This window comes from Macaca nemestrina, chromosome 4 (genome assembly GCF_043159975.1).
Source record: "Macaca nemestrina isolate mMacNem1 chromosome 4, mMacNem.hap1, whole genome shotgun sequence".
NCBI lineage: Eukaryota > Metazoa > Chordata > Mammalia > Primates > Cercopithecidae > Macaca > Macaca nemestrina.
This window is the reverse complement of record NC_092128.1, coordinates 93,716,568-93,743,198: the sequence shown is the minus strand read 5'-3', so window position 1 is coordinate 93,743,198 and position 26,631 is coordinate 93,716,568. Positions and strand designations below refer to the sequence as shown.

Here is a 26,631-nt window from a genome sequence, read left to right as displayed (position 1 = left end):
AAAAGAATTAGTGTCTATTGCCATAAACTACCCAACACAGTAGACACATAAATGCTGATTATATCAAATCGTTAAGTGCTAAGGGGAATTTTGGATGTAAAAGATATGATCTCTGTTCCCTAGTACTTTCCAAAGTTGATGTCCAAATCCCAGTTGAGTGGACTGGGCAGTGATGGTTGCCAGAAGGGCATAGCACCTAAGGCAGACTAAAAGTTGTGGCCAGAGTGATGATACAGGTGCCAGATATTGAGTTTGCACTATGTGCTAGACACTGCACTAAACAATCCACATTCATTATTTCATTCAATGGGAAGAAAAATATATGATATAGAGAATACTATCACCCCTGTTTTACAGATGAGGAAACTGAGGCTTCGAGAGATTCAGCAATTTGCCTTAGGACACAGTGGTAGAAAGTGGCAGGCCATCTGACTCTGGAAGTCCACACTGTTTCCTATTATACTAACCCTGAATAGAGAGGTAAGTATTTCTCCAAAAATATCAGGCACCTATCCACTGAGTGGACCTGGGACCCTCGGGGTAATTGGACCTTATATGACCACCCTGTGCTGTGGCTCCTCTGGTCCCCTGTTGCAGCCATTCCTGCCTGCCTGCCCTCCCAGCACTGACTTGGTTCCATAGTTGTGACTTCCTCTCTTGCCTAACCCTGGATGAGAAGTCAGGACCCCAGCTTAGCTCTCAGCTCTTACCTACTTGGTTGCTCTCCTTGCCTGCCTAAGCCAATGCTTTATAAATCACTCGGTCTCAGTTTTTTAAAATTTAATTTAATTTAATTTAATTATTTTTATAACAATGCAAGAATGGCCTGATACCCCTCTGTAACAACTTCTGCCATCCTATGCCCTGGGATCTTCAGGAACAGACAGTGAGGCTCCTTTCTGCCAGCTCTTTCTCCCACATGCTTATAGAGCAAGTCTGTGAGCCTTTTGCCTGGCTTCTCAAGTCAGAATGAGTGAACTGTAAATACGATTAATAATTAGCCTTAACCTTAGCCTTTCTGTTATCCAAAGGCAAATCTACTTGAATAAATGTGGAGAATCTGCTTTCTTCTCCTGCTTTATCTCTCACCAACTTCCTATGCCCCTGGCTCTTGCCCTTGATGCTCCAGCCAACTGGATTATCATCACCAACCCACGGTACTATTTTTGGCTTCTGGGTCTTAGTATCTGCTGCTTGCTTGGCTGGTGCTAGCTCTGCTTGTTTGTCAGGTCTAATCTCAGATGTTTCCCCTTTCAGGAAATCTTCCCAGATTCTATCTGCATGCTAAAACAAACAAACCCTGAGTTACTTTCCCCTCCTTCGTGCTTCCCTATCTGAACAACTAAGTAGTGTTTTACTTCTTTGTTTACACATCAGTCTCCTCCATTGGGATAGTCTTTTTAACTTTGATAGCTGTAATTCTAACAACTAGTACAGTGTGTCTGGCATAAACCAGATGCTTGATCAATAGTTGTTGAAGGAGTGAATTATTTTGTTAATCTTATTTCACTTCATAGGTCAAGTTGGCTGGAGGAAGTATGCACTTTTTCTAAATGTATTCCCATTGAGCATCAGCATTCTTGTCCAGTTCGTCTTAAGTATCCATCTGCTGCCCCTCCACTCCACTCCACTTTTTAAAGGATAATTGTGTTCTCCTGAGCTTATAGAGTATTTCTTTTCATCCTTCCTCATTGTCCTTCCCCTACCTGCAAACACACACGAGAGTGGCCCTGAAAAGTCAGTGGAAACTCTTCTCCCCCACTCCCTTCTTACTGGGGACTTGTGGACTAGGCATTCTAGGTAATTCCTTACAGCTTCTCTAGACTTATTTTCTACCCTCTTCCCCTCTGTATTTCCACCTACCTTTCCCCACTCTTTCTATTCCGTGAGCATTTCCAACAATAGACTAAACAAACAGATGAATTACGAAACAATGAATTTCTGAACCGCCAAATAGGGTAAGCACAATTCCCAAGTATTCCATTGCTGGAATTCATTCCATGCCATTCCCCAACATTTAAAATCTATTGGGAAATTGTTTCATAATGGTGAGGAAATGGTTCAAAAAGACATCCTTTTGACCTGGAAGGATAGCAGAACATATTGAAAATACATATAGAACATATTGAAAATACATAGAAAAATTGCCTGCAAGCCAAATTATAAACCAAATCGCTAACATTGGTTATATAGGGGATGGGAAACATTGAAACAGAAATAAAAAGGGAAAAAATATTCTCATAACCCTTCAATATAAGCTCTTCTTATTTTAAGTTTTATTACTTGTTTTAGGGAAACAAATAAGGGGTAACAGATATAGCAAAAATAAGAAAGTTATAAATATTGCAAAGTTCTTTCAGAAAAGGCTCCTGGGTCCATTGCTTTTGGCACAGAGCTTTGGCATTTTACTATATTAAGACTTCGGTATTTTACTATATTAAGACTTCGGTATTTTGTTATCTAAATGGGCCAGGGCAGGTCATTTGCTGTGTCTTTCCTTTCTGGTTACAGTTAGCTGATGAGAGGCTGGAGAGGAGAGGCCTGGGGTGCTGCCGTCAACAGAAATCTCTCTTGGTCCCAACCATGAAGGTATCAAAATAATCAAGGAAGTGGTACTCCTGGGGCAAATGTTAAGATGGCTCCCTCCTGCTCAGACAGCTTAGGAGCTAAAAAGAAAGTGACCCAGATCAAGTACCTGCGAGCTTGTTAGTTTTTATGGACTGAAGGACAGGTAGTTATATCAGATAATGTGTGGAAACAAACAATACAGAACTTTAAAAGCAAAGTCTCTGAACAAAGTTATACATTATAATGTGTCAAAGTTTTATTTAAACTACTAGTGAGGGAACTGGAAATTAGACAACTAGACAAAAGAATTAGCTTTTCCAAATGCTTACACACACGCGCGCGCACACACACACGTATCCAGTAAGCAAAAGAAAATATTTGCTAATTTAGATATAAAATTGGCTAACATTCTACAGGGCAATAAAACTATAACATCTTTGGGGGTAATTTATCTAAAGCCTGTAAAACATACCACCTGATCAAATCCTTCAGGGTGACCTCTAACTTTACAACACTGTAACACTGTTGGCCCTTTTATAAGTTGTGGGTTGTTAGTCAAATATACTTTGTAAACAAAGTTACAGTGCACACTAGAATCAGAAAGAATGAACCAGAACTACGTGGTTTGACTCCACTTCTGGGCTAGAGAGTCTCCTTTCAGTATTAACTTTGGAAGTTTTCCAAGTTTATCTTTGAAAGGGAGCCAATATTCTTTTACACCACAATTGCTAGAATTGTATATAAAGCAGGAAAAAGGCTCCAGGAGTCATGTCTAGGGATTCAACCCATAACTTTAGTATTTGGCATGTGTGGAATCCGTTTTTGGCTGCCTAGAAACCTTTTTTACTCACCAGCTAGTTCCTCACTGAGTTCTATTTAGCAAAATGATCATTCCCTTTCTATAATAGCTGCCTTCACAACCAAAGCTGCTTCTCTTAAATGCAAGAGTCAGAGAACTGTTGGTAAAACAGGACCAAGAGAAATCTTGGTGCCAGAGATTATTTTTTCCCCTCTTTACCTTTGTATCCACATTCCTAACAAAGAACCTGGCATAGCAGGCATTTAGTAAATGAAGTAAGCATATACAAACTTAGCTAAACTATAAATACTTCTAGCTGACGAAGTTTACCTAGTGCTGGAATGTGATGAGATTGGATAAATGGAGTTTGTTAATTGCCTATTTGAATTTCAGTATCTTTTCAGAAAGTAGGAAAACTAGATATTGTGTTAACTTCACCTTTATGTCTTTGATCATGTAAAATATTTTCTAAATTTCTTCATTCCTCTCTTTCTATATATAGATAGGTTGGTAGGTAGATAAACAGAGACAGAGCGAGACTTTGTCTAAAATTAAAAAAAAAAAAATTAAGACAGAGTCCTGCCCTGTCACCCAGGCTGGAGTGCAGGGGTGCAATCTCAGTTCACTGCAACCTTGGGTTCACTGCAACCTCTGCCTCCCGGGTTCAAGCGATTCTTGTCCCTCAGCCTCCCAAGCAGCTGGGACTACAGGCACACACCACCAAGCCCAGCTAATTTTTTGTATTTTTAGTAGAGGCAGGATTTTGCCACATTGGCCAACCTTGTCTCAAACTCCTGGTCTCAAAAAATCCACCCACCTTGGCCTCCCAAAGTGCTGGAATTATAGGCATGAGCCACCATGTCTGGCCCTTTCCTCTATATTTGTGATGATGAGTTTCCAAAATCTGTCTCCTAAATGCTTCAAGAGAGATAGTAATTTGAATGTGTTCCCAAATTTGGCTGGTTTGTGATTTTTTAAAAATAATTTATCTCCTTTGGGGGCAACATTAAATTCTCAGTTAATAGAAATAAATGTAGCACTTTGTTGCTTCATAGTCAGTTGGCATTAACTGCTACTTTCTTCAGACTAATAAGGAAGAAGCTATTTTCAAGACTAGCATATAATAATCTCAGTTAATGGACACTTTAGTATTTCCACAAAATGTATACCAGCATTCAAGTATATTCTTTTCCTAGTGACACAGTCTTGGGAAGAATCTTATCATCACACAACAGCATTTAACTGTTTTGTGTGTGCATTTGTGTGTGTGTGTCTGTGTGTGTGTGTGTGTGTGTTAGAGAGAGAGAGAGAGAGAGAGGGAGAGAAAGAGAGAGAGAATGAGATCTTAAATGTTCGATTGCCTTTGAGAAACAATCTAGATTTGATCCCAGGTCACATGAGTTCTGTGCTAAGGCACAAGCAATCCCCCTTTTCCCCTCTGGCTGCCTTACAAGAAGACTGGAGGGTTCCTGAGCCTTCTAACTCAGATTTGGCTGTATTTCACACTGACAGGCAGGTTTTAGATCCCACATCATTCCAGTCCTCTAGGTGGGGCAGGATGCAATTTTCATCTCACAAAACCTGCAACTTAAAGAGAGGAAAAAAAGGAAACACTCTAAAATCAAGCAATACCTTCAATTCCATCAGGATTTGGGAGAGAAAAAAAAAAAAAGAATCAAGTGATATCTGATACTCACAGGCAAAGAGAAAAATTTCACAGTGAAAGTAGGTGTATTTCCTGCGTTAGAGAAAGCTCCAGGAAATTGTAAGCCACAATTCCAGTGTCCTTTGAGACCACTGACATCTTTCTGTCCCTGCCAAGTGGGAGGTTAAAATGAATATTTTACTTCTCCCAGTGGACTGGGGTCCATTTGAACCCGGGGGAATGGAGATCGATCAAGACAGAATGCTTGACTTTTCTTCTTCATGGTTCATATCTTCTGTCTCTAAAGAGATATTCCTGAATCCTTGTGGCTTCCTACCCTCTTCTTTTCTTTGGTTATATGTAAATAACTATACACACGAGATAAAAGCAAGGAAACGGGTTACAGGTAAAATACAACGTTTCTTTTATAGCCCTTCCCCAAACCTTTCCTCATTGCATCTGGAAACCTATATCTGTGTGTGTGTGTGTGTGTGTGTTTTTGTTTGTTTGTTTGTTTTTTAATGAGCCTAGCATCTTTTCTTTAGCAGAAACACAGTAAGAAATCTTAGAGGTCAGTGAAACCCCGGACTATAAGAAAAGTAGGGCATAGCAACTTAATATGCTTGGGAAAATCAGTATGAACTCCGGACTTTAAAAATACATATTTTCTAGCCCTGTGACTTCTCAAATGAACCAGCAGGCGCAGCAGGGGCACTCATTCACCACCAACTCTCTTGTAGACTTACAAGATTTTGGTCTTTGATACTTTTCTCCACTAGAAGGAGCCTGAACTCCTTGAACTGTGGTAGTTTCCAAGACATGAGACAGGAAAACAAAACAAACAAACAAACAAAAACCCAAAAGGGTCCGGAAATAGTCTTCTATTGGTAGAAAACAAGGATTCTTAAAAAAAAAAAAAAAAGAATTTAGCAGCTGGGCATGGTGGCTCATGCTTGTAATCCCAGCACTTTTGGGGGCTGAGGTAAAAGGATTGCTTGAGCCCAGGAATTCAAGACCAGCCTGGGCAACGTGGTGAGACCTTGTCTCCACAAAAAATGCCACAAAATTAGCTGGGCGCGGTGGTGTATGCCTGTAATCCCAGCACTTTGGGAGGCCAAGGTGGGCGGATCATGAGGTCAGGTGTTTGAGACCAGCCTGACCAATATGGTGAAACCCTATCTCTACTAAAAATACAAAAAATTAACCAGGCATGGTGGCGTGAGCCTGTAATCCCAGCTACTCAGGAGGTCGAGGCAGGAGAATTGCTTGAACACGGGAGTCGGAGGTTGCAGTGAGCTGAGATCGTGCCACTACACTCCAGCCTGGGCGACAGAGTGAGACTCCATCTCAAAAAAAAAAAGAAAGAAAAGAAAAAAAAGAAAAAAAGAAAGAAGAAAAATGTGGATATCAAACAAGAGAATGATGAAGACAAATAGATTTGTTCAAGTCTTATTAATGGAAGTAATTAGTAAATTAGTAAATAATGAATAAGTGGGTAGCTTTTTTTTCAATTATGTGTCTTGCTAAAGGACTATTTTTAAAAGACAGTATTGTATCTATATGACTCTCTTGGGTAGATATAAAATAAATCCATGTGAAAGATTTTACTTAATTCATTAATTTTTTTTTTTTTTTTTTGAGACAGAGTCTTGCTCTGTTGCCCAGGTTGGCATGCAGTATTGCATCTTGACTCCCTGAAACCTCTGCCTCTGGGGCTCAAGTGATTCTCCTGTCTCAGCCTCCTGAGAAACTGAGACTACAGGCGCATGCCACCATGCCAAGCAATTTTTTTTGGTATTTTTGGTAGTGATGGGGTTTCACCATGTTGTCCAGGCTGGTCTTGAACTCCTGGCTTCAAGAGATCCACCCACCCTGGACTTCCAAAGTACTGGGATTATAGGAGTGAGCCACCATGCCTGGCCAGATTTTACTTAATTCATTAATTAACCAGGGAACCAATGCTATGTTACTACTTGGTCAAAGGAGGATTTAAAGAATCACCTATATATAAGCAATAAGGAATGCCAAGATAAATTTACAAATAAATGCAAAATGAATCTATCCACAAGGCAATAATTAAGTGCATTCCACTTTAGTTTGCTTTTCTGTAGACAAGAATCCATTGTACTACTATCAGTTCACTACAACTTAAGAGTTATAAAATAGTTCAAAGACAATGAAACCTAGAAAAGTGTGCTAGACAGGGCAGCCAATAATTTTTTGTTGCCTTTCAAAATCTTTTACAATTTTTCCTGACAGCCTGTTTATGAAGTATAGAAAGATTTTTATTTTATTTTATTTTTCTGAGATGGAGTCTTGCTCTTGCTGCCCAGGCTGGAGTGCAATGGCACGATCTTGGCTCACTGCAATTTCTGCCTCCCGGTTCAAGCAATTCTCCTGCCTCAACCTCCTGAGTAGCTGGGATTACAGGCTTGCACCACCATGCCTGGCTAATTTTTGTATTTTCAGTAGAGATGGGGTTTTTCCATGTTGGTCAGGCTGGTCTTGAACTCCTGTCATGATCTGCCCGCCTTGGCCTCCCAAAGTGCTGGGATTACAGGCGTGAGCCACTGCACCTGGCCAGAAGGGTCTTTATTTCTGTGTCTGTGTACAGGAAAGAATAAACAGGGAGTGTCAAAGAAGTAGACATTGTTTCAAGAAAGAGAACAATTGATCGACACTAGTAGGCAAATGAAATAGCCAGGGAAGTGAAGGTTTGACAGTTAATCAGCAGATGTAATAACCATGCAGGAAGATAATGTGTTCCAAGAAAATAAAGGAGCCAGATACTGCAGAGGAATTAGCTATGTAGAGTCAGTCCCTTACCACCCAGGAGAAGATATTCCTACATTTTTGCTATGCAAAGTACTTGCATGGTTCAACAACCAGTAGCACTGGCATCTCTTAATCTCAGGCCCTACTCCAGCTTTACTAAACCAGAGTATATATGTTAACAAGATTCTCAGGTGATTTGCATGCACCTTGAAGTTTGCAAAACCCTGAACTAGATATGCTACCTATTATTATGAGATATTCATGAGACAGAAGTCTCCCTTTATACCTTCGGGCCAGACCATCATATTAGAGTGGCAGGACTATTGGTTAGGTACTGGCAGACATAGAACACATGAGATAATTTATCATTTTGTAAAGAGAGACCATGCATTGGAAAAATTCAAATATATAAGAAAGGCAATTGATTAGAAGCAAAAGTGAGTATTAGTTGTAATAGAAGTTTAATTTAAATTCTAGTAATTTGGGGATGAATTATTTTGGGCTGTGTGATCAGATTCCAAATCCAATGGAGAAACAGTCATTTAACCACCCAAATCCTGCAGTGCTGGTGATCAGTATAACATTGCATGAATGCTTTGTCTCTAGTTTAAGTTGTTTAAAACATTTACCTGCTATGTTAAATTTGTGATTTTAAAGTAATTATTTAGCATATAATTAAAGAAGTTTATAATCAGTGTTTGAATAGCTGGGACATTTTTTTTTTTTTTTTTTGAGACGGAGCTTTGCTCTGTCGCCCAGGCTGGAGTGCCGTGGCATGATCTTAGCTCACTGCAAGCTCTGCCTCCCGGGTTCATGCCATCCTCCTGCCTCAGCCTCCTGAGTAGCTGGGACTACAGGCGACCACCACCACTCCTGGCTATTTTTTTTTGTTTTTTTTTGTATTTTTAGTAGAGACGGGGTTTCACCATATTAGCCAGGATGGTCTCGATCTCCTGACCTTGTGATCTGCCCGCCTTGGCCTCCCAAAGTGCTGGGATTATAGGCGTGAGCCACCACGCCCGGCCATAGCTAGGAAGTTTTAAGTTGTTAGATCTGTGATTTGGTTTATCAGTTGTATGAATAGTATATGTTTACAGTAACTGTTTAATATTTAAAGAAATATTAATTGCTTAATGTGTCAGTCAGGTTTTTGCTGCAATATTGATATATGAAAAACTCCCAAATTACTTCTTTTATATTCCTGACCTGCAGGTAGGCTGGGGAGGGTTCTCCTTCAGTCTGTGAGTTGAGTTTAGTATGTTTTACATGTTTCTATTCTGGGACCAGTGATTACCTAGGGTTATTCTCATGGTAGATGGCAGAAGAGTAAGGGAGGAGAATGGAAATGTGATGGCTAAAAACGGACATGTTCTCTTTTCCACCCACATTCCATTGTCTAAAGCAAGAGATGTGGCCAAGCCCACCATCAAAGGAGTAGAATGCCTGGGCATGGTGGCTCCTGCCTTTAATTGCAGCACTTTGGAAGGCCAAGGTGGGAGGATTGCTTGAGCCCAGGGGTTTGAGATCAGCCTGGGCAACATAGGAAGGCTCCATATCTAAAATAAATAAATAAATAAATAAATAAATAAATAAATAGCCAGGCATGACGGCATACGCTTGTAGTCCCACTTACTGGAGAGGCTGAGGTGGGAGGATCACTTGAGCTTGAGAGGCTGAGGCTGCAGTGAGCTATAATCTGAGCCACGTACTCCATCCTGGGTGACAGAGCAAGACCTTGTCTCAAAAAAAAAAAAACAAAAACAAAATAATTCAAAGGAGTAGAATGCTCTACCTGCAGTGAACCATGCAAAGCTGGGGAGGGAAAGAATTGTGAGTAAATAATGTAATCTCCCACTCTTAATAAATCTATGAGATTAAAATATTAGATATATAAGTGCAAATAGTCATGATCATTCTTCATGCACAAAAGCCTCACATGAATGACTTTATAGAAAACTTCTGAGTCATGAGAGAATCTTTTGCTTTTTGGGGTCAAATGCAATATAATGTGAACTTATTATTTATTTGAGTATTTTTATAGCAGGGTTGCAAAATTACTTGTGATACAGAAATTTAGAAGAGATTTAATTTCGTTGTTTTATCTATAGCTTATTTAGTCTTGTGACCTGGTAGGTGGTGGGAAAGAAAAACAAAACCAAAAAACACAAATTAATCTGGTTTAAAATGTATTCTGATCTAGTCATGTAACTCTCAGGTTCTAGGACTTCTCCCATTTTCACCCCTTATTTGCCTTCCTACCTGGAAGTACATGGGGGAGGGGTACAGTTTATTGTATTCTTATGATATAGGGTGGGAAGAGGAGTCTCTATAGCCTTAATCTTGGTTCTTGAGTGTGCATTGGTTAGTGCCTATTGAAGTTCATGCAAGTTTTGGCATTAGACTTCAATGGCTGCTAAAGTTGTCTAGTTTTTCCTGGTTTAGTCAACGCCTAGTCACCCTTCCTTGTTGGCTTGGCCTACCTTCAGCTCTCTCTGGCTATAGACCTTTCTGAATCTCTCCCTTATCCAGCCCCCAGTCAGGCTATTCATCCTGAAGACTTTTGCTGTGGGATCATCTATCCCAGTGCCACAGCAGGCCCCATGGCAGGTTTGTGGCTTTCAACTCCATGTCCATGTTACATAGGTACCAAAGTAGGCTTTGGAGTGCACATTAGGATCATTCTCTCTCTTTCTCTCGAGGACCTTAGCAACTCCAGTCTCCTAATCGTGCCAGGAAATCTCATGTTGAGATGAAGACACTTGGCAGAACTGACCTGGAATCTCAAATGGACAAAATGACCACCTTGGAGCACAAGTTTCTCACCATCCACCTTTCCCTTCCCCTGTTTCCTGTTTTCCTTCTTGCCATTCCCTGAACAGCAAGAGGAGGGTTTTCTTTTGCTTCTCTTCTATCACATCCTGTTTCTACCACAGAGTGGGAAGCTTCTTGGCAAAATGTCATGGGCAAAAGAGGAAATCTCTATGATTTAGATTGCCAAGTCTGGCTCCTAACATGTGAAGTAGGAGTCAAAGAGATGTGGAAAATCTTCTCTTTCACCATAACAGTTGTCTCATTACAAAATCCTACTTTACATGCCAGATGCTGACTATTGCCTCTTTCATTCCTAATTACTACCCTCCCCCCGAATCACACAGACAGATGCTTTGAACTCTTTAAAGAGAAGATCGTGACTAGGAAAAACAAAAGAGAAAAGCGTGTGAATTTTTCAAAACACTGCTGCTGTTACACCAATACTTTACATTTGTCAGGGCATGAGTTGAATAGCATTTCAGAAAATCAGAAATGTTTCCATCTTTAGGTCAATAACCTTCTTAAGGCAACATGGTGGAGAGGAATCTGAGACATACCTGACAGCCATGGAGTTTATGTTTTTTGTGTATTTGGGGTTTTTTTTGGGCACCCAGGAGTGATAAGAATTATCCAAGAATAGGAAAGAGAAATAAATTTGTCATCATCAAATTACCTATCATTACGGGCTAAGCAATAGGAATTCTTGTCCTGTTTATCATCCTCCCTTCGTTGTTGATGAAAAGATTTGCATTGTCATGATTCCTGTGCCATCTCTCTGTGGTGAGACCATAAGATATACAGCTTTAGGATAATAAGCTGCCACTCTGGCATTCAGTCTCTCAGAAGGACATACATCTCTTCTACCAGTCATCTGGGAAGATTAGGATCTTGATTAAGAGTACTGTGGTAATCAGAGCCCTAATTCACAGTGTTAATGCCACTCGCTTTTCAGTGCTTTCACGAAATGGAAACCATGTCATACACATCATTCAGCTTATAAAATCCTAGCCAGAGTAGAGTTTTGTAGAATTTTCTGTAGGAGGATTCAAACCAATCTCTACCTCCATTAGGACTTGCCAAAATCTGGAAGATCAGCTGATTTGTCCAATGAGAGGGAAAGGTCATAGCTACTACTTCTATTCTCTTACTGTGCTGGCACCTGGGGTTGGTAGATACACCTTGATAACAAAACACTTTGATAGCCTCCTTGTGGAGTGATACTCTGAGAGTTACAGCCTTTTTCGTAGAAGATATTGTTCTTTCATCTCTCTACCTGGACCTTTAAAGTCTTTTTAAAACTCAGAATCATATTGATATAAACTTTATGGGACAATCCAGACTCTTAGATTAATTATCCAGTCAAGAGGAGAGCTGCAGATATTTTAGAACCATTCTAGGCAAAGACAGAAACAGCATTCTAGAGACTGCTTCTGTATTACTCACTACTCTCAGCAATATTAGCTTAATTGGCATGAGCATGAGGCCAGTTAGACTCAGGTTGTGTGTTCACACTTCCAGAAGGCAGTCATCTTGATGCTGTTTCATGACCTTATATGAGTATCTCAACCCTAACGAACTGCCCTTGGTCACAAGGAAAGCAAACAAGTGACTGAAATGGTGTCTCACGCTCAGGTCTTACTGATCTCCTAGATCCTTACTCATCCTGTGAACCTAGGAGACCCTAATTGTATCATGGCTTCAGGGTCTCAAGATTTTCAATTTTTGCTGCAAAACTTGTCAGATTTAGTCACTGGTTACAGGTCTCCAAGGTTAAATATTTTGTTATATCTGTGTTTTTTGTTTGTTGGTTGGTTGGTTGGTTTTTTGAGACAGAGTCTCTCTCTGTCACCCAGGGTGGAGTGCAGTGGCGCGATCTCGGCTGACTGCAACATCCGCCTCCCAGGTTCAAGCGATTCTCCTGCCTCAGCCTCTCAAGTAGTTGGGACTACAGGTGCATGCCACCATGCCTGACTAATATTTTTGGTATTTTTAGTAGAGATGGGGTTTCACTGTGTTAGCCAGGATGGTCTCAATCTCCTGACCTCGTGATCCACCAGCCTCGGCTTCCCAAAGTGCTGGGATTACAGGCATGAGCCACTGCACCCGACCAATATTTTGTTATATCTGAACAGAGGTCCCGACTGGTTCTTGATTCCAGGCACCAAATTTAGATGGATTCAAAGATTCCTCAGGCCCCAGGAAGAGGCTCAAGAAACCTTAATATTTTTAATACAGAAAACAGTGATCTTCCTTAACTTGACAGGGGGTGGGCACTGTTCTTGAAAGAGCCGTTTAAGAATCTGTGAGAGAAAGCCAGGCACAGTGGCTCATGTCTGTAATCCTAGCAGTTTGGGAGGCTAAGGCAGGAGGATTGCATGGGCCCAGGAGTTGGAGGTTGCAGTGAGCCATAATTGTGCCACTCTACTCCAGCCTGGGCAACAGAGTGAGACCCTGTCTCCAAAAAAAAGAAAGAAAAATCTCCAAAAGGAGGCATTAATTTTAAGATGTTACTTAATACGATAATGTACTTTGGGAATAGGATATTAAATGAACTTTCCCTGTTATCTCAGAGTTTTGTCAGAGGCTTCAAAGGGCAAAAATAATACAAGAGGTGTCAGCTATTCTCACATCCTAAAGAAAAGGCTGGCCACCTTGGGCTGGCCACATTTATTCTGCTGTCATCTGCCCATGGCCCACTCCCAGGTTATCTCAGAGGATGGGAAACATTCAAGTTTCAAGAGATTTGGAAAGAGGAGCAGTGTATTAGTCCATTCTCGCATTGCTATAAAGAACTACCTGAGACTGGGTAATTTATTAAAAAAAAAAAAAGAGGTTTAATTGACTCAAAGTTCCACAGGCTGTACAGGAAGCATAGTGGGGGTGGGGGGTGGGTGCTGAGGAAACTTAAAATCATGGCAGAAGACAAAGGGGAAGCAAGCATGTCTTACATGACCAGAAAAGGAAAAAGAAGGCAAAGAGGAAGGTGCCACATACTTTTAAACAACCAGGTCTTGTGAGAACTCACTATCATGAGAACAGCAAGGGGGAAAATCTGCCCCCATGATCCAATCACCTCCCACCAGGCCCCTCCTCCAACACTGGAAATTACAAATGGATGTGAGATTTGGGTGGGGACACAAACCCAAACCATATCAGCAGGTTGCTGTGCATTTCTTCTGCTTCCCACCAAGGAAGCAGAATTCAGAGGGGAGAGACTTCACTTACTTAAAATTTATCTGAAGCCAGTGAAATAGGCTACAGTGGAGCCATTTGGAGAACTTCAGTTGGAGGGACACAGAGACTGACATTTGACACACACCCAGGAAGTCTGAAATTGAGAGGTTGTGTCCAGGTCTGACTGAGTAGAAAGCACTTCAGCAGGTCAAGAACACAGGCATATTTCCCCTAAGCCAGGGTCAATCTGATTAAACCTGGGCATGGGTTGTATCATTGTCTTGAAATGGGCCGTGCCCACAACGGCTTCCTGATAAAGATGAGGCAACCGCAGCAGAGAGAAGCTGCAGGTGCACCTTCAGACTCAGAGTGGAGGCAGGGCAGCCTGAGGGGGCAGAGACAGGAAGACGGACAGGCAAGGGGTAGGGCTTCACCCAAGATCCCAAAAGAGGTGTCCCAGAGAGAAGGAATACATATTTGGGAACTAGCACACCAAGACCACAACTGTAGTGGTCAAGTGGGATTGCTCTGTCCTTATGCTGCTTCTCTCCTGCCCCAAACCTGTAAGGGGTTCTGACTGCAGCCAGCAAATGAGGGAAAGGATTGCTGGAAACAGAGAGAAGAAACTGATGCAGCACCCCTGCTAAATCCACCTAAGCAGAAAGGAGGGGACATGTTTCCAACTGCATCAGAGTTTAGAATTTTGATATTTCACCAAACGAAATTATTTGAGACCTGACAAAAGAAAATATTCCTTTATTACCACAGAATGGCATCTCCTTTTCCTTTTTTCATCCTAATGCATGAGTGAGTTTTGGATATATAACAACGTAATGTTAATATGAGCCCAGTTAAATTACGTATTTCTTATTTCTTCATATTCTTTTCATAGAGAGCTTTAAAAACTCTCCTGACTCAATCATCAATGATTTTTATTATAAAGCCTAATGGATGGTGCTTTGAATTAATTAGGAAGATTTTGATTGCAAGTAACAGAATACCTGACTAAATATGGCTTAAACAGTAGGGGTCTATTATCTTACATTAAAAAGAAGTATAGGTGTGGGAGGTTCCAGAGGGGTTAATAATGCTTGAGCTGCTGGCCAACTATGCTGAAATTCTCTTGACTTCTCCTCATGGCAGCAAGATAGCTGCCACCATTGTAAACATTACACTTTCAATCTGACAACACCAGCAAAAGGAAAGGATTTTCTTTTTATATGACTATTTCATCAGGGAAAAAAAATCTGGCTGGGCACGGTGGCTTACGCCTATAATCCCAGCACTTTGGGAGGCTGAGGTGGGCAGATCACGAGGTCAGGAGTTCGAGACCAGTCTGGACAACATAGTGAAATCCCATGTCTACTAAAAATACAAAACATTAGTCAGATGTGGTGGTGTGCTCCTGTAGTCCCAGCTATTTGGGAGGCTGAGGAAAGAGAATCGCATGAACCCGGGAGGTGGAGGTTGCAGCGAAGTGAGATTGTGCCATTGCACTCTAGCCCAGGCGACAGTGCGAGACTCTGTCAAAAACAAAAAACAAAAATCTATTTCACCGCCTTCAGCAGATTTTGCCTTATAATTAATTCACCTTCATCGAGTCTCATTCTCATCCTTAAATCAATGACTAGTAAAGGGAAATGAGAATACTGTGATTGGCTTGGACCAATTATGATTCATTCCCAGAGGCAGAATCTACCTTTCTCAGCATATTGCTGCCTGGTACTTGAACAGATTTGACAGTCTAATAGCAATGGAGAAGGGAGGAATGGCAGTTGTACTCACAATGTCTGCTGCAGAAGTCTGTGCCAAAGGCTCCTAACAGTGGAACTGTGTGGGCTGGGCTGCAGTGCTGAGTCACTGTGCTAATGTGTTGAAGATCCTCCTTAATAACAGATGCCTCTGTCATCCCTGCTCCAAGGCCTAATATGAAAAGTTGGGTTAGAGTTTTTGAAGTTTTGTTTTGTTTGTTTTTTGAGACAGAGTTTCGCTTTTGTTGCCCAGGCTGGAGTGCAATGGCCATATCTCAGCTCACCACAACCTCCGCTTCCCGGGTTCAAGTAATTCTCCTGCCTCAGCCTCCCGAGTAGCTGGGATTACAGGCATGTGCCACCACGCCTGGCTAATTTTGTATTTTTAGTAGAGATGGGGTTTCTCCATGTTGGTCAGGCTGGTCTCGAATTCCCAACCTCAGGTGATCTGCCTGCCTCAGCCTCCCAAAGTGCTGGGATTACAGCCGTGAGCCACCGCACCCAGCCCGAGTTTTTGACTTTTTAATTGTGAGAAATAACTACCATTCTTCGGTACATGATGTTTTAATATAAAGCATATTATTGTTCCATATTATTTCTACTTTGCTTCAAGTATTTTTGAAGAAAGAATAATATGTTATCTTTCATAGGACTAGAAATATGAATACCTCCCTTTGAAAATAGCACACAAATACATAACCAAAAATGGTAAGCATTCTTATCATCATGTTTTATGTTCTTGGTGTAAGAGTAACACAGTTATATATAATAATAATAATGATAGTGATATCTACCACTTGTTGAATGGTGCTGGCCGCTGGGCTGAGAATATTTACACACACACACACACACACACACACACAGATACACACGCACATTTTTTTTTTCCAATTCTCATAATGTTTTTTATTTTTCTTTAACTTTTAGGTTTGTGGGTACATGTGAAAGTTTGTTACATAGATATATGTGTGTCATGGGGGTTTGTTGTACTTATTATTTTGTCACCCAGGTATTAAGCTCAGTACCCAACAGTTATCTTTTCTGCTCCTTTCCCTCCTTCCACCCTCCACCCTCAAGTAGACCCCAGCATCTGTTGTTCCCTTCTTTGTGTTCATAAGATAATATCATTTAGCTTCCACTTATAAATGAGAACAGGTGGTATTTGGTTTTCTGTTCCTGTGTTAGTTTGCTAAGAATAATAGCCTCCAGCTCTGTCCATGGTCCTGCAAAAGACATGACCTCATTCCTTTTTATGGCTGCATAGTATTCCATGGTATATATGTACCACATTTTCTCTATGTAATCTGTCATTGATGGGCATTTAGGTTGATTCTTTGTTATTGTGAATAATGCCGCAATTCACATGCAGGTGCCTTTATGGTAGAATGATTTATATTCCTCTGGGTATATACCCAGTAATGGGATTGCTGGGTTGAATATACTTATATATTTGTAAACCTGCATACATAATGAATAAGATAGGATTGACTATCTGCATTTCACAGATGGGAAAATTAAGAAAGAGCTGGCAAGAGCAGTGGCTCATGTTGGTAATCCCAGCACTTTAGGAGACTGAGGCTGAAGGATTGCTTGAGGCCAGGAGTTTGAGACCAGCCTGGACAACATAGCAAGACCCCTTTTCTCTCTATTAAAAAAAAATACCTAGAGAGCTAATAGAAGTTGCCCAGTTTTTACACAGCTGGGAGCTGTACTTTAAATCCTGCTGACTCCAGACAAGCCAACTGAATGACTGTGGTGTCCTGTTCTCGCTAGGCTTATGATCTCACCTGCTACAGATGAAGAGCCACGAGGGGAAGGGGAATGGGAAGAGAGATGTTTGCTAATGGCTGAATTTGATAACCATGGGGGCAGAGTTCAAAATTCATTTCTCAGAAGACAAATCTTGAGTTATAGTTTTAGAGAAGCATAATTGCATTGGCAAAGCTGCCTGAGGTCAAATCCCAGCTTGACCACTTACTAGCTGCATGACCTTGGTCAAATTGTTTCAGCTGTCCCTGCCTTAGTATCCTCATGTGTAAACCAGGAATAATAATAGCCCCTCCATTACAGAGCTATTGCAAAGATGGAGTTAATGGATATAAAGCAACTAAAGCAAAGGCTGACACTTAATGAGTCATTGAGAGGATGTGGAAATAATGTGAGCTTCAAGTCAGATGGGGTTGGGTTTGAATGCTGGCTCTGCTACTTGCCATGTGACCTGGGCCAAAATGCCAGGCTCTCTGTGTCTAATACATAGTTTGTGTTAATGAATAGGTTTTTAAAATATGGCCTGTTTTAATATTATGTCTGCAACACTGTCCCTTCCCCCATTATCATTTCCTTCTATTTTGGTAGGTGTCACTTTGGTACCAAGTGACTTATTAAAATCAAGTTAATGCTGCGTTGAGTATAGCAACTTAGACTCCCCTTCTTCAAAGATAACTAGACCTCAGTTTAGGATCTCAAATAATGTCTGGCCAAAGAATTGTCAAAAGTAAAACATTTAGTACTAAAAAGAAGTGGGAATCATTGGGAAAGGTGATGGCAATTATCTACTAGGTATTTTATCCTCTGAATTTCTCAGCAAAGGAATATAGCTATCTGAATAGACGGCAAAGATGTGTGGCTATTTCCTGTTTCTACTGGTGCTTATGATAACTTGAAGCAAAGGCACTGTTGCTGTAATGAATTTGGGCAATTTCCTGAGTGTCCTGCTTTTTCTTCTTCCAAAATTACTTCTCCTCCCTGTCTTCAATAGGTATATCAGATTATATAATTCATTTAGGGCCCTGTTCTTAACCAGATGCCATAAAAATCTGACAAATGAATTCACCCAAAGGTGTTAGTAACCTCCATAACTGCAATTTATAGTGACTGACCGAAAATAACTGCAATTTATAAAATAAGATTAAAAAAATGCATTTCAGGCTGGGCACGGTGGCTCACGCCTGTAATCCCAGCGCTTTGGGAGGCCAAGGTGGGTGGATCACGAGGTCAGGAGATCGAGACCATCTTGGTTAACACGGTGAACCCCCGTTCTACTAAAAACACAAAAAATTAGCTGGGCATGGTGGCGGCCGTCTGTAGTCTCAGCTACTCGGAAGGCTGAGGCAGGAAAATGGCATGAACCTGGGAGGCGGAGTGTGCGGTGAACTGAGATCACGCCACTGCACTCCAGTCTGGGTGACAGAGCGAGACTCTGTCTCCAAGAAAAAAAAAGAAATGCTTTTAAAAATTTTTTAATTAAAAAAAAATTTTTAATTAAAAATTTAATTAGATTTAATTTTGTTATTTAAAAAAATTTTTAAATTTTTAATTAAAATTTTAATAAAATTTAAAAATTTTAAAAAAGCATTTCTTTTTTTTCTTGGAGACAGAGTCTTGCTCTGTCGCCCAGGCTGGAGTGCAGTGGTGCGATCTCAGCTCACTGCAAGCTCCGCTTCCCGGGTTCAAGCGATTCTCCTGCCTCAGCCTTCCCAGTAGCTGGGATTGCAGGGGCCCGCCACCACACCCGGCTAATTTTTGTATTTTTAGTAGAGATAGGGTTTCACCACATTGGCCAGGCTGATCTCGAACTCCTGACCTCAGGTGATCCACCCACCTCGGCCTCCCAAGGTGCTGGGATTACAGCCATGAGCCACCGTGCCCAGCCAAGAAATGCATTTCTAATAAGAGGTTAGGCTGATAGATTTTCTGGTTCAGAGACTCACCCAAGGCCCCTTATAGCTCACATTGTCTGCTCTCTTGGTCAAAAAGGTCCTGGAAGCCCTGGTGGATTAGGCTTTAGTATATGCACCAAGTTATACCCTGAGCAAGGTAACTACAGGGTAGGACTCTGGTGGTGGGGGAGGAGGGCAAAGATTCACTTCCTTTGGCCTGCCTGCCTGCCTGCCTGCCTGCCTGCCTTCCTTCCTTCCTTCCTTCCTTCCTTCCTTCCTTCCTTCCTTCCTTCCTTCCTTCCTTCTTTCTTTCTTTCTTTCCTTTCTTTCTCTTCATGTGGGGCAGAGTCTTTTCCCTAGACACAAACCAAGCTCATTGAATTGCATCAGATAAAAACCATATATTTTAACCTGAATAATAGGAACAGTTATGGCTATAATCTTGCCCTACAATTATTATTATTTTTTCTGATGTCTAAGGTTAGTCCTGTTCAGTAGTGCTCAGTAATGAAAACAGGAAGTTGTTTTGTGAAATTTTTATTATCACAGACTTAAACTCCAAACAACTCAGACCAAAAGATAAACTGCTGTCCTGAAATTGCTCAAGCCATTGCCCAAATGTCCACTTCCCTTTGAGCTTTATAGAGATGGCCTAAAAATACTTTAGCATTGGTAGGCACCAGGGGTTCAGATGAGTACTTATAAGGATCATGATTTGCTAGGCTGCCATTCTGCTTTGGGATGAAATAGTAATCAATTTTAGAGCCTAAGACTTTTTACAACCTAACTGACAAACCAAAAGCAATTTTCAGTTTTTCAACAGGATCTGGGGACTAGAATTCCCTACCACACTATTAAACATTTCTTGGCAGCGGCTTGTGGGATGTGCCTGACAGCTCTTGGCGGAAGCTATAATAGAATCGTCCTTCTTCCCCCATCACTCTAGCAATTCACAGTCGATTTATGGTACTTTCTGGGAAAGGCAATTCTCAGTCCTAAGGGATATCAAAATGAAAAGCACACCAAATGAAGTGTTTAATTTCATCAACCCGAGAATTAAGTAAAAAGTCATTTTCTCCTTTGGGCTCGTAATAGAAAAATAGCCTTCTGTTAGAGAGACTTGATTATGTGAGCACTTATAAAAATAAATTCCTGTCATAGATTATGTGTCATTTAAAATTGTAACAGAGAAAAGTGTTTAAATGTAAACCTGATTGTTGATGAAAAGAGTCAAACTGTAAAATATTTTAAGAGATTTACTCTGAGCCAAATATGAGTGACCATGGCCCGTGACACAGCCCTCAGGAGATCTTGAGTACATGTGCCCAAGGTGGTTGGGGTACACCTTGGTTTTATATATTTTAGGGAGGATGAGACATCAATCAAATACATTTAATAAATACATTGGTTTCATTCAGAAAGGTGGGACAAACTCAAAGCAGGAGCTTCTAGGCTATAGGTAAATGTAAACATTTTCTAGTTGACAATTGGTTGAGTTTATCTGAAGACACGGGATCAATAGAAAGAAAATGTTCAGGTTAAAGGATTGTGGAGACCAAGTTTTATTGTGCAGAGGAAGCTCTCAGATAGCAGACTTCAGAGAGAGCAGGTTGTAAAATGTTTCTTATCGGACTTAAAAGGGTCCCTGGCTCTTAGTTGATTATCTCCTGGATCTGGGAAGGAAAGAAGGAAAACAAAGGGGAAATGGGCTTCTCTATAGAATGTGGATTTTTCCCACAAGAGACTTTGCAGGGCAATTTCAAGATATGGCAAGGAAATATATTTTGAGGTTAAATATTTTGATCTTCTTCCTTGTCTCATAGAGTTATGCCAGAGTCAGATTGGAAAGTAAGCCACGATATGCAGACGATAACACCCGTCTGATGAGAATTTATGGTTTGTAGGGCATGACTCTCCAGGCCCCTTAGGTAGGAATTTGGGCAAGATAAAAAATCAGAACTTAGTATTCATGGTCAATTCATCCTTTATGGACTGACATGCATTTTTAAAAAAGTAACAAATAGATCCTAAAATGTATTTCAAAAGAAGAGAAGCTTATTTCTTTTTTTAAATAAATGGACTATGTTTTTTATTTGTTTTAGTAGTTGTTTTTTTTTTTTTTTTTTTTTGGTTTTTTTTTGAGATGGAATCTCACTCTGTTGCCCAGGCTGGAGTGTAGTGGTGTGATCTTGGCTCACTGCAACCTCCATCTCCTGGGTTCAAGTGATTCTCCTGCCTCAGTTTCCCGAGTAGCTGGGATTACAGGGACACACCACCATGCCCGGCTAATTTTTGTATGGACTGTTTTAAAGCAGTTTTAGTTTTGCAGAAAATTGAGTGGAAGGTACAGAGAGTTCTTATATATCCCACTTTGCAGCCTCCCAGGCCCACTCCCCGCCTTCCCCTCCCTTATGATTTCTCCTACTATTCGCATCTTTTATTTGTTATACAGTACATTTGTTATAATTGATGAGCTGATATGGACACATTATTATTAACCAAAGTCCATAGTTTACATTAGGATTCACTCTTTGTGTTCTACATCTACCAGCAAATGTATGACATGCCTCCACCATTACTATCATACAAAATAGTTTTACTGCCCTAAACATCCCTTGTGCTCCATGTCGTCATCTGTCCCTCTCCTCAAACCCCTGGCAACTACTGACCTTTTCCTGTCTTCATTGTTTTACCTTTTCCAGAACGTCATATTGTTGGAATCACACAGTATACAGCCTTTTCAGGCTGGCTTCTTTCACTTAGCAATATGCATGTAAGGTTCATCCATATATTTTCATGACTTGATGGCTTTTTTTTCATGTCATTGCTGAATAATGTTTCATCATATGGATGTACCACAGTTTGTGTATTCATTCACCTGTTGAAGGATACCTTGGTTTCTTTTAGGGATTGGCAGTTATGAATAAAGCTGATATAAACATTTGTCTGCAGAATTTTCTGTGGATGTAAGTTTTCAGCTCATTTGAGTAAATACCAGAGAGCATGATCGCTCCATCATATAGTAAGATGTGTAAAATTTTTTAAGAATTGCCAAACTATCTTCCAAAGTGTCTGGACCATTTTGTATTCCTACCAGCAGTGAATGGAAGTTCCTTTTGCTCCACCAAATCCTCACCAGCATTTGGTGATGTTAACATTTTGAATTTTAGCCATTCTAATAGGTATGTAGTAGTTTCTTATTTTTGTTTTATTGATTTGCATTTCAAAGTGTATTAAAACATATTTCTACCTCCTGTATCCAAAGTTCTTAATCTTGAGTTGAAAGACGGAGTTCAGGACCTTCATGAAGCTGTGTTTAAAATTGTGTGTGATTTTCTGGATAATGAGAGAAGCTTATTTTTATCATTAGAATTTAAAAGAGGTTTATCACAAAGACAAAGTACCTTTGTTTTAGATCATTTTATTATTATTATTTTAATTTAAATCACTTTTAACAGTATTGTTTCAATTTAGATTCCATGCTGTTTGAAAAGTTAGACCATAGGCAGTTGCACTTATAATTATTCAACAGATTTCTGGGGAATCTTTAATGTAATAATCGCAATATTAGACACTGGAGATACAGAGCTCAAGAAAATACGGTATCTGTTCTTAGGAAATTCACACTCACGTAACTCCTGTTATCAGCCAATAATCAAAGAGGAAGAGGAGAAAGGCTGCCCTGTCATGCTCAAGATTACTTCTGGGTGCTTAGTCCTGGTTATGCCAGTAGATGTCATTGTAGTGTAGGACAGCCAACCTGATCAGTTAACCTGAAGGCATGGAATTTAGAAATCTCTCTCTTTTTGGTGCATGATGTACATTTTTAAAAACATCATGTAGATTTTTTTCTTACTGACACAGACACAGAGCTGTCATGAGTATAAAACTGTAGTTATTTAAAAATTTAGAGAATATTTTGAAGCCTAACTAAAAATATTTCTGCAAAAGAATATGCATAGCCAACAATATTATATTTTAGCATATAATGTTTTAAGCTGGCAATTTGAAACTTCTAAGCTTTCATCATGATTTTAAAGGTAATTGAAGAATTCATATTAAACAAAAAACCCAACACCAACCATTACTTATATTTGTTAGCATCTGGCATTTCTCTTGTAAAACCCAAAGACAAATTGAATACTTCTAGTAAGAGTGAAAGACTTAAATTTTAGCCACTATGAAATATATGTTGTTTCAGAGATTCTTCTATTCTGAAACAAGAAGAATTCTGTGCAAGGAAAAGCTGAACTAAAAATCAAAAATCTTGCTTTAATTTTTAAAGTGCTTATTCGTTAATCAAATAAATTATGCTTATACCTAAGATTTTCTTTTTTCTTTTCTTTTCTTTTCTTTTTTTTTTTTAAACAAGATATGGCCCTGCTCTGTTGCTGAGGCTGGAGTGCAGTAATGCAATCATAGTGTTGCAGCCTCCATCTCCTGGGCTCATACGATCCTCCTACTTCAGCCTCCTGAGTAGCTGGGACTATAGGTACATGCACAGGCACATGTCTAGCTACATTTTAAAATTTCTGTAGAGATGAAGTTTCACAATGTTGCTCAGGCTGGTCTCAAACTCCTGAGCTCAAACAATTCTCCCAATTCGGCCTCCTAAAGTACTGGGATTACAGGTGTGAACCACTGCACTCAGCTGACTTTTTTTTTTAAACAAAAATTTGAGCAGCAATTGTATAGACTCGGACTCAATTACATTTAATTTTTTTTTTTTTTTTTTTTTTTTGGCTAGTCCCAAACCATTAAGGACCAATGAGATAAACTAATATGCATCATGCTGAGGTGTAGAAGTTTTTCTTTATGCTGAGGAGCTAATGTTCTGGATCCAATCACCCAATGAAAATGTGTAGCTTACCTTTTAGCATCCATATCCCAAAGAGGGTTTGTCAATGCAAACTCCTTTTCATATAGGAAGTCACTCTGAAGAGGTCTTTTGTTTTTAAATGTTCACCAATTAAGTGGGTGGATATTTTAAAGCTGTCTAATTTATACTGGGAAGGCTGGCATGGGAAACTCATTTTATGAGTCAGCATTACCTTGATATTGAAACCAGACAAAATAATTACAGGTTAAAAAAACTACAGACTAATATCCTACTTGAACACAGACCCCCAAATTGCTAATATGTTCATATTAGCAAACTAGATGCAGCAATATAGAAAAAGGATAATGCATCATGACTAAGTGGGATTAATTCAAGGAAGGCAAGGTGGCTCAATATTTAAATCTAAATTAATGTAATTCATTATATCAATAGATAAAAGAAAAATTATAGGATCATCCCAATAGATGCAGAAAAAGCACTTAACAAAATTCAATATTCATTCATGATAAAAACTGTAAGAAAATATCCTTAACTTAACAAAGGACATTTATGAAAATCCTATGGCTGACATCATTCTTAATGGTTGTCTTAGTTAGTTTGGTCTGTGATATAGTTTGGCTGTGTCCCCACCCAAATCTCATCTTCAGTTCCCATGTGTTGTGGGAGGGACCCAGTGGGAGGTAACTGAATCATGGAGACAGGTCTTTCTCGTGCTGTTCTTGTGATAGCAAATAAGTCTCATGAGATCTGATGGTATTATAAGGGGGAGTTTCCCTGCACGAGCTCTCTTTTTGCCTACTGCCATCCATGTAAGACATGACTTGCTCCTTCTTGCCATCCACCATGATTGTGAGGCCTCCCCAGCCTCATGGAACTCTAAGTTCATTAAACCTCTTTTTCTTTCCAGTCTCGAGTATGTCTTCATTAGCAGTGTGAAAATGGACTAATACAGTCTGCTGTAACAGAATACAGATTGAGTAGCTTAAACAATAGACATTTATTTTTCACAGTTCTGGAGTCCAGGAAGTCCAAGATCAAGGTCACAGCAGATCTGGTGTCTGGCAAAGGCACTCTTCCTTGTTTGCAGATGGCTGTCTTCTCTTTGAATTCTCACATGGCTAAGAGAATGGTGAAAGATTAAGTGCTTTCCCTTAAGCTCAGGAATAAATGAAAATTGTCTACTCTCACCACTGCTATCACCTTACCAGAGGTTGTAGACAGTGCAATAAGGAAAGAAAAAGAAAAGACAAAGATTTAAAATGAAGAAATAAAGCTGTTGCTATGTATAGATGAGAATTTGTAACATAGGAAATTCCAAAAGAATATGCAAAATGGCTACTGGAATTTATAAGGGAGTTTAGCCAGGTTGTGGGATACAAGCTCAGTATTCATAAATCAGTTGTATTTATATATACATACATAATGAAAAAATGGAAATTTAAATTTAAAAATCACTTTGCAATAGCACTCAAATTATTAATTACTTAGGTATAAGTCTAACAAAATACGTGCAAATTTTATATGCTGAAAATTAAAATATTGATGATAGAATCACAATCTTTAAAGAAAGAAGTGTCTGTATTCATGGATTGGAAGACTCAATATTGTTAGGGTGCCAGTTATTCCCAAATTGATTATAGATTCAGTGCAATCCTAATAAAAATTTTAGCAGATTTTTTCTTTTATAGAAACCAGCAAACGGCTGAGCACAGTCACACCTGTAATCCCAGCACATTGGGAGGCCAAGGCCAGCAGATCATGAGGTCAAGAGATCGAGACTATCCTGGCCAACATGGTGAAACCCCGTCTCAACTAAAAATACAAAAATTAGCCAGGCATGGTGGCACGCACCTGTAGTCCCAGCTACTCAGGAGGCTGAGGCAGGAGAATTGCTTGAACTGGGGAGGTGGAGGTGGCAGTGAGCCAAGATCATGCCACTGCACTCTAGCCTGGTGACAGAGCAAGACTCTGTTTAAAAAAAAAAAAAAAAGAAACCAGCAAACATACCGTATGTTTATATGAGAAAGCAAAAGATAGTCAAAAAATTCTGCAAAAGAAAAAAGTGGGAAGACTCAACACTGCTAACTAATTTCAAATCTTACAAGCCACAGTAATCAAGCTAGTATGGTATTGGTTAAAGAATAGACACAGATTAATGAAGCACATGAGACCAGGAGTTGTCAAACTGGCCTCCAGGACTAATCTCACTGGCTGTTTGTGTAAATAATATTTTATTGAAATAAAATAATACTTTATTAAAATACAGCCATGCTCACTTCTTTACATGTTGTCTATGGCTGCTGTTGTACTATAATGGTAGAACTGGACAATTGTGACTGAGACTGTATGGCCTGCAAAGCCTCAAATCTTACTTATCTGTCCCTTTACAGGAAAAGTTGGTGAACACTTCAAATAGAATCCAGGCATAGGGCCGGGCGCGGTGGCTCAAGCCTGTAATCCCAGCACTTTGGGAGGCCGAGGCGGGCGGATCACAAGGTCAGGAGATCAAGACCACGGTGAAACCCCGTCTCTACTAAAAATACAAAAAATTAGCCGGGCGCGGTGGCGGGCGCCTGTAGTCCTAGCTACTCAGGAGGCTGAGGCAGGAG

The 26,631-nt window shown here is 40.0% G+C and overlaps 1 long non-coding RNA gene across 1 annotated transcript; it reads left to right on the top strand.

Annotated features, from left to right (window-relative positions):
* Positions 1-303: 303 nt before the first annotated feature.
* LOC139362537 (uncharacterized) lies at positions 304-26,224 on the top strand. The gene is made up of 3 exons (XR_011621671.1): positions 304-480; positions 2,512-2,589; positions 25,711-26,224. It is a non-coding gene; the product is annotated as an uncharacterized lncRNA (long non-coding RNA).
* Positions 26,225-26,631: the final 407 nt, after the last annotated feature.